Source organism: Armigeres subalbatus, chromosome 2 (assembly GCF_024139115.2).
Source record: "Armigeres subalbatus isolate Guangzhou_Male chromosome 2, GZ_Asu_2, whole genome shotgun sequence".
NCBI lineage: Eukaryota > Metazoa > Arthropoda > Insecta > Diptera > Culicidae > Armigeres > Armigeres subalbatus.
Genome location: NC_085140.1, coordinates 48,806,927 through 48,816,675, shown reverse-complemented (window position 1 = coordinate 48,816,675; position 9,749 = coordinate 48,806,927). Strand labels below are relative to the sequence as shown.

General features: G+C 38.0%; 1 non-coding gene across 1 annotated transcript; it reads left to right on the top strand.

The window, feature by feature from the left end:
- Positions 1 to 4,921: 4,921 nt before the first annotated feature.
- On the top strand, positions 4,922 to 4,994 carry Trnak-cuu (transfer RNA lysine (anticodon CUU)). The gene has a single exon. It is a non-coding gene; the product is annotated as a tRNA-Lys (tRNA).
- Positions 4,995 to 9,749: the final 4,755 nt, after the last annotated feature.

Here is a 9,749-nt window from a genome sequence, read left to right as displayed (position 1 = left end):
TGAGTAGCTCAGCAAGATTCAAGATTCAAATGATTTATCGATTAATGCAACTATCGAAGATGACAAAAATTTTGCTGAAATTAACTTGTCAGGGATGAGCGTTTCGATATTATGATGTTACGAACGAAAAAATTCACCCGAGTGGAACCGGAGAGCAAAGAGCCTATACCTTTTCACAGTTGTCTGATTCTAAATATACAAGGATTTAGACGAACATTGACTTGCCGAATTTGAATTTTTAAACAAGCACCTATACTAGGGTGGCTCAAATTAGTATGGGAAAAACTTTTTTCAATTTTTTTGATGGGCCGCCCTCTTATTATTCCCTCTTATGCACCATAGTTCTTGATCGTAAATTGTGCTGTCCAACTGCAAATCACTGTTTTTGGATGTTTCTGCATACATTTTTCCATATAAACTTCCAATGAGTTTAGCACCGCCCAAACGTTGACCGATTTGGCTGAAATTTTGTCCAGAGCATCAGGGCACCAAATAGAACCGAATAAGAGGGCGGCCCATCAAAAAATTTGAAAAAGTGTTTTTTGAGCCACCCTAACCTATACATATCATCAAAACTACAGTAGAATATACTAGATATCATAAAACAGTTTGGTTTTATGCTTTATTCGCAAAAAAAACTTTGTAATGAGTCAACGAGCCGCTCAAATGAGTCGGCTCATTCAAGTGAACGCTTGGCTCAAAGCCGCTCACTTAATTGAACCATTTTGCCCATTACTTGCGGAGAGCCGGGGTATGATTTTCAACAGATCCAGTCAATTTATTTGTTTCGCGGATGACATGGACATTGTCGGCTGAACATTTGCAAAGGTGGCAGAACTGTACACCCGCCTGAAACGTGAAACAACAAAAGTTGAACTGGTGGTGAATGCGTCAAAGACAAAGTACATGCTTGTGGGCGGAACCGAGCGCGACAGGGCCCGCCTGGGAAGCAGTGTTACGATATACGGGGATACCTTCGAGGTGGTCGAGGAATTCGTCTACCTTGGATCCTTGTTAACGGCTGATAACAATGTTAGTCGAAATAACAATGTTAGAAATACGGTAATGTTAGAAATACGGCTGATAACAATGTTAGAAATACGAAGGCGTATCATCTGTGGAAGTCGGGCCTACTACGGGCTTCAGAAGAAACTGCGGTCAAAAATATATTCGCCACCACACCAAATGTGTCATGTACAAGACGCTAATAAGACCGGTTGTCCTCTACGGACATAAAACATGAACAATGCTCGAGGAGGCTTGCAAGCACTCGGAGAATTCGAGAGACAGGTGCTTAGGACCATCTTTGACGTTGTGCAAGAAGACGGTGTGTGGCGGCGAAGAATGAACCATGAGCTCGCCCAGCTCTACGGTGAACCCAGCATCCAAAAGGTAGCTAAAGCCGGAAGGGTACGATGGGCAGGGCGTGTTGCATGAATGCCGGACAGCAACCCTGGTGTTCGCTTCCGATCCGGCAGGTACGAGACGGCGTGGAGCGCAACGAGCGAGGTGAGCAGACCAGGTGCAAAACGACTTGGCGAGCGTGGGGCGCATTCGAGGATGGAGAGGTGCGGCCTAGAACCGTATATTGTGGCGTCAAATTGTTGATTCAGTGTTATCTTTTTAGATGTAGACTAAATAAATGATTTACATATTGAAATGGAGTTACTTAACTCGTCTTAGACGATTGAATACACTCCACTAAAAAGAGCTTAAAATGTTTTTTCTATTGAAATATATTTATTTGATTGTAAATGATAATTTTTTGTTCTCAAATTGATCCCGAAAAAGGTACTATTTTTTATGCTTTATTGAAATTCTCTTGTTAATCCGTTTTCAAAAAAAAAAAATCAGCTCGTAATTTTTAAAATTATTTTGAATTTCTTTCACTTGTTTCGAATAATTTAGACACAGGCAACGCAAATTTAAAACATTTCAACCCGTAAGCACTTAAATGAGATTTGGAGCTAGCAACATATCGATGTTGCACTGTTTTAATTGTCTTAGAAAACGCGTAATAAGTAAAATTTGAGGAAATTTCGAATAATTTATACGTTAACTATGAAATCATAGGCAGATTAGATATTGACTTTTCATAATTAACATCAAGTGCAATTTCACTGCCACACAGGAATCTTTCTCAGAAATTAGAAACAAACTAATTTGTCTTCAACTCATTTCATTATATAAGGGTGAATAAAGAGTTATCTTTTGCCTTTAAACTTTTTCAGTAGTTTATTATGCTAAATGTTGAAATTTAATATGATTTTTAAGTTTTCAAACCAAAGGGGAAAGGGGGGTAATTTTTTTCTAGGGAGGGCTAAGTCCTCCCATAGCCTTCTCTTATTTACGCCAATCAACGCCAACCAATAAACTATTATAAACAAGGACAAATTCATGTATACACACAGAGTTCATGTTTTGTAAATTATTTCGAGTTACTGAAAAACTGCTTAGATTTAGAAAATTATATTTAGTAGTAATTTAATTGATTTATATAATTGTATACACTGCCATTTTAATACTACACGATTATATGGCACCAGTCGTTATAAGATGCGATACGCACAGAGTAAAGCACGTACTCGTCCACGATTTGCTTTATGTAGCAAATAATAATAACCACAATAGGGATGAATGGTCCAAAATGCTCCTTTAATGGTTATTTGATTAGTGCCCAATTACTAAAACAAATCAATCGTTTGAGCTTTTAAAAACATTCGTTGCAACCCAAATAAATGTCTCAAACAAGTCTCCAGATATCTATGCCAAGTGCTAACGTAGTTTTTTCATGCCATTTAAAAGGTCATTCCGCACAGTTCATATGTACAATTCAACTATGTCACCCGTTCTAGTCCATTTTCCCTTACGGCGTGGATAGAAATAGGAACCCCTCGTCCTTTTTTCATCACTTCCATGCTTTCCGCCTGCCGTTCGACGATGTTATTCTTGACGGAGCGATCGTGGGAAATCAAATATAAGCGTAGTTCACACACGACGGGCACGCGTGTCTGACTGAAATAGGAAAACTACGGAACAAGAGGGACTATGTAGTGGGAAGAAAAAGGTTGATAGGAGTACGAAGGGCACGATCCTTTTGAATGGGTTTGGTGATTGATATTTTGTGTAGATGAAATAGTATTGAGTTCTGAAAAAATAATTGGGTGATAGTTTTGAAACTAGTCACACTACTACAGTTTCTTCCACTTTGTTGAGCAATATTCACAACTCCCTGCACGAGCACCAATAACCATGTCCTATGTCTATATAACTGTTGATATAACTATTTTATTTCATAGATTTTCAGCGATTTTAAATTCAAGTTCGAAACGCACTAAAATTAAATGACTCAACCATGTCTCTAAGGGTTCACCATTCGCTTTATATATGCGGAATCCATTGAGAGACGATAAAATTATCAATTGATATCTCTTAAGTGGATTAGTCACGGCTACCGTGTCCCTAGCAAACACGTCTTGAGCAAAATAAGCACCACAAAAAGAAAAAAAATGGTTCCAAATCCAAAGTGAGCCTTTCTTGTCATCGACAACGACTGCGGAGTTGAGTTCGTGTGCCATGAATCGCCCACACTCAATAACTGGAGGAAACAACACATTTCAATCTACCTAGCGGAGACGCTGCCTTTCTCGTGCATTATAAAATGTTATAAGCAAAGCTGATTAAATTAGATTTGATTAGATTCACTATAGCACTTTGAGGAGTGAAATCTCATATTTCACACAATCTCAATTGTTTGCATTCATTACTATGCATCACTCTCACTGTGATTTTTTATCGATTTTGAAAATTTCAAGAATTTCAAATCACTATGTGCAAGCTCGTGGGTAAGGGGGGATGCCTTGAAATAATTTTAAATAATTAAATCTCAGGTGTTTGGTAAATATATTTAATTTGAATAGTGCTGATTTGAATTTCTTCAGTTCTCTATATTGAATGGCGACCAGCCAACGCGTTCAAAAATTCTGAAATTTCTAAACAAAGGAATATATTTCACAAAGTCATGTTTTATATAAAACTATTATTGAAAATAATAGACTGATGGACACGAAAGACTAGGTTCGAAAAATTCATTATCAAATATCTTAAAATATCAAAAAGTTCCTTCAATGATCCCTTATTTATTATAGTTATAACTATAGTTATGGTAGTTTTACATATAGCAGATTGACCACTGAAGGTCCCCTTTCGTGAATAACACAGAGATACACTGTAACATAACCGTTCTCAAATGAATTGATAACCTTTCATTACATTTTTGTTGCACGAGAACGACAAAAAATAAATGTGTTAGAATACAAGCTCCTCCGTTACCCAATGGAATAAGAACCCTTTTTTAATTGTGTATAAAAGAAACCCGTTTCAAGGATCGTTCAGCTTCTATTCGGGAAAAAAGACATAATTGTTGCACGAACTACGAGAGTAGGAGGAGCCTTTATTGCGCCATCGAAAATGACATGGAATTCGTCTTGCCCCTTGTCGAACATGGCTTGTTACGCTTGTACTCGGATTTACTTCCCACATAGAATCAACTGCAGCTGGCTTAGCGTCTAGTTCGAAAGCAGTGATTACATGCGATAGAAAATTGTGCTCCTTTATACTTATATCCTCGATACGAGAGTGTTATTTTTTCTGCTAAACCCGAGCGGAGTCAGCCAAGCAACGGGACAACGGACAACGAGGGAGAAACCTCGTCGCCATGTGCTTTCCCACGCAAAAGAGAAACGGTGTAACACACCTGCCCTAGGACCAAAATGCGTTTTGTTTCGATGCTGTATGTAGTGCGACGGAAACTCGGAGATTTTGGTTTTCTAAACCAAAAAATTGTGGAAAAGCTTTCCGTTAAATAGTATTCTATAGAAAAGAGTTTCACTGGCGATCGCGTGAATGAGGGATCATTGTAGCCCGGCTAGCTCAGTCGGTAGAGCATGAGACTCTTAATCTCAGGGTCGTGGGTTCGAGCCCCACGTTGGGCGGGATTGTTTTGTTGAGCTTTTTTGTTTGCTGCGACATTCATTTTTCCGCTCCCATTCGTAAAACAGTTCAATGTCAGTTTCTCGTAGGTTTCAGCAAATTATTGTTCATGTTTTTGAATTCGTATGGAGAATTTAACAAAAATGTAATACATTGATAAAAGCTAAAAAAATATATTGGCTATTCTTTATATATACAAAAAGCTATCAATCAAACCTTTTTTTTTGTTTACGCAGTATTTTAATGAATAACATACATAACATACCTGATTAATCAGGAAGGTTATTAAAAGCGGATACGAGTTTAATATGTTAAAAATAGCCACTGGATTCATCTCTATAAAATAAGCTTGCTGAATAACGCAAATCTATCTGCCAAAGTGCGCATATAAGACAGATATTTAATCATGAAATTGGCCTATTTTTTCGATAAAACTGTTACATTTGTTAGAAATTTAAATTAAAAACACCATACTATCTGCAGATTATCGTATATTAGTGCCATTCAATGTTTTGTGATACAAAATGGGTCCATATGTTGTGTATTTAGTTTACAAATGCTGAAAATCGATTTTAACATTAGTTCTGGATTGCAATATCGAAAAACATAGATTCAATACTTCAAAATAGAAAGAAAACATATAGTATCTTCAGCAAAGTTTTTCTCAAAGTTTCTTCTCAAAGCACAATATTCTAGAACACTGTCAAAAACCTGAATTTTAAAAAATTACAAAAAAAAATGTTTTTTGCTCGGGCACCTCAATTTAACACAATAATGGATTTTATGCACCCAGCCAAAAACACTTAGAAAGTTCATAAAAACCACCTATGTTTGGCGCCACAAGGATTATATGTAAAAACCATCCCAAGTAACAATTTCCATGCTTGTTGGATTTATTTAATTCTTATAATGAATTTATGACAGCAATCACCATGGCTAGTTGCTCAGTTTTATTGGCATTCTTATTACTATCAATAAACCCTTCATAAATCTGCTGAAAAAGCCTCAAACGTCAAATGCCAATTGATTTTATAAGCTGCTCTACGGTTGAGATGAAGAGCGCTATAAGTCATATTCTCAAAGCTCGATAAAAGCCAAAATTTTTGGTCGTAATGTAGTCAAATGAATAACTGCAATAAGAGTATTTGCATTGCAAAGAGTTTATAAGGGTGTGGAATAAGAGCAACATGTTTCTGATCGGAATTGATGATGGCCATATTGGAAAAGAAGAAGCATTTTCAAATCAGTCAAATTTATCGCTGAAATCCATAATTAGATAATATTTTCGTCGCGTAGAACACTTCTCCTGGTAAATGATTAGAATTGGAAATATATCAGGGTGAAAATCTACAGATTAAGTGGATATTTGCATTGTTGATATTTTGATTGATTCCAATTTATTGCGCTGAACTACATTATTTTGCCGGCGCGTAGTATAGAATCTTATTATTTACCAATATTTCACCATAAAATCGAAAGCGCAACTTGTTTTAATTATAGAATATTGCAGAACAAACCTGAATAAATGTTACTGTGTTTACATCCTCATCATAATTTTCATCATCAGCCCATTTTGTTATTATTTCTCCGTAATTTTGTTTCCCTTTTTTTCAAACCAACATTTTTGACAGCTGCCGCAGCCAAATTCTCTTTTTTGCGGGTGGTTTAAAAGGGGTTTTCAAATACGCTTATAAGAGGTTTATAGTGGTCATCTAGAGAGGGCCACTTGGCAATATCTTACTCTTATAGTGGTCATCAGATGGTTGTCGTATAATAATGAGTTTTATTATGAGTTCTTATAATTTGATCGTGAAAACCATTTCAAGAGTGGAATAAAACTTGAAATGTTACTTGGGCATAAGTGTAATTTATGATTCAGAAGGAGAAATGCATTTTTAGCTACTTACAACTATCATAACCAGACTTATGAATATCATGAGTAAGAACTATTGATGTCATAAGAGCGGTTAATAATTAATCACAGTCCTATTTATGAATTCAATAATAAAAATAAGATAAAAATTGAAAGTATTTGTAATGAAAATTTTATTTAAAAATGCATGCCATGAATGTTTAGAAATATTGATTACTATAACAAAATGTTATAGTTTCAATATTTTACCAAATCTCACCTTCAAAAAATAGTCATACGAAATTATTAACATTGGCATACCGATAAACATATTTGTTGAACAATTAGAGGATTTGAAATGACTCCATGGGCGAAAATAGAATCCTCAAGATATCCCGCATAATTAAAAACGATCTGCAGGACTGTAGATACAATTAACTCGAATCAAGTTATATTGTTACAGTTTGGATTACCGTCGACTTGCAGTCCGACTTTTAATTAATCTTGAAATAGCACGATACAACATGTTTGATCTACGATACCATATGAGATGAACATACGGCTTATTGTTTGCTTATAATGTTTTGCATTCCACGTCTGATTGGTTTTTGAGAAAAAAAATATAAAAAACTAATATAGACTAATAAGAGATATAGTAACGACATGGAATACGGTTAAGAGATATACATGTATCATCTCAACAGCTCATAGTGTTTCATCATGATATCACACATACGCATCAATCAAATCACTCCATGCTAAATATCCCGCATAATCATGAACCATTAACAGCCCGCATAATCGTGAACCATTAACAGACCATTCCTCAAACTATTAATAACGTTAAACAACATTATTCTTACTATTTGGGTTACGTCAGATAGAAACGTTAAACTAACCTTACCATGACAATGTGACAATCACCCCATGCTAAATATATGATAAGTGTTCTATATTTTATGAAACCGTGGATTGTAATCAGACCATATCACAAGATGTTCGCCGAAAAAAATGTACTGGAAAATGTCCATTTCTATATGTTAATTATACTTAACCGCCTATTACCCGAATAGTTGAAAAGCCAAAAACAATATATCATACTGTTAACATTGTCTATGGTAAGGTTAGTTTAACGTTTCTATCTGACGTAACCCAAATAGTAAGAATAATGTTGTTTAACGTTATTAACAGTTTGAGGAATGGTCTGTTAATGGTTCATGATTATGCGGGATATTATCATAATAAATTAATGCTTTTATTTCAATTTTTCACCTATGAATCATCAGCCTGAGAAAAATAAATCCAAATAATTAAAAACGAAAAAAAAAATCAATTTTGTGATATGTGTTTAGAGTAATACAATGATAAACACAACCAAAAAGTATAATAAAAGCATTCAAAACGTCTTAATCGACCAAAGTTGAAACTATATAGAAATCAGCAAAAAATGCTATTCACTCATCCGGCATGGTAAACTGAACATTTTTCCTCAATATCTATTCTAATGCCAATCATAAGTCACAGTTATGGAGTTCAAAAGCTATTTTTATGGACAGCATAAGTTTTCAATGAAACCGAAAAACTATTCATTCATAAGTTGTAACTTATGAAAATTCTAAGTGTTTTTGCCTGCGTGTGCTCCAGATGTTGACGGGCAACTTTATGAACACGTTCTATGAACAAATCATGAATCTAAATCAGTATCAAACGTCTCAAAGAGGTTTTGACCGTCTTATTTCAGAGTTGTTCCATTGTGCATCGTCCCTAACCCCTAATCCCAAGGCGTTAAGCGACTCGTGCCGAGGGGATGCATGGCCAGGGGGGTGAAATAATGAGCTAGGCCTTTAACGGAGCCTGTGGGGTACCTGGGCACCATCCACAGTAATGGTCCCTTACCGCGTCATGCTGGGCTCTGGCGTGGTGGACCTCTTTTCTCGAGCAACTCGTGGGACCAAAATGGAAAACCAAGTCAATTCTTCAATTAGTGGTAGTAGTGTAGGCGACAACCCCTTCGCAAGAGGTGGGTTGTTCAGGTCTCCGCCTAGGAGGTGAGAGACAATAGTCGGCAGCTCGGTGCGCAGCGCTAGCGTGGGTCACTTAATTATCTCCCAGGCTTCGCCGGTAGAGGTTATAGACGGCCCATGGCTTGTGAAGGCGATGAACCGCAAACGCGATGGGCTTTCAGCCTTCGAGGTGGCGACGGAACAGCTGGACGCCATCATCGACTTTGCGTCATCGAAGCATAATATCAGCAAGGAACTGAAGCTTGCTGAAACTTCGAAAGTCGATGTTGGACGCCAAGCTGGAGAGGGCGGTTGGGACGGCCAAGTGCAAACTCGTGAAATCAGTGAAGTCAAATCTACCCAGACTGAGGCCCAAGGATTCGCGGACTCGGGCAAGGTCGAATCGACCGAGGGCGTGCCAGCGAAGACGATGGTGCCAAAGTCTACCCAGACTGAGGCTCAAGTATTTGCGGGCACGTCGGGGGTGACTGCTCCAACGGAGCAGACACAAAAACGGGGGAGACAGTCTCCAGCGGATGAGCTCCCTGGGGGCCGCTCCAAAACGCGGAGGGTTACTACCCCGAACAAGGGTAGTGGGGCTTGGGAAGCTGAACCCCGGCCAGGTACCTCCAAAACCGGGGGAGGAAGGACCTGGGAAGGTCCGTCCACCCAGGAAAGACGGTGGTAATGGGTTACGGCAGGCTGAGAGCTCTCAGCCGCACCAGACCAGGGAAATATAGGGGGATGACGCCTCCTGGACCCTGGTCAAGAACAAGAGGAAACCGAAGACGTCAAGGGCCGAAAAGAAGGCCCAGGCGAATGAGGGTAGCAAGAAGTCTAGGGTAGGCGCCAATCACTCCAGGGCGGTCATCACGGCGGACGAGGCTAAGTACTCGGACGTC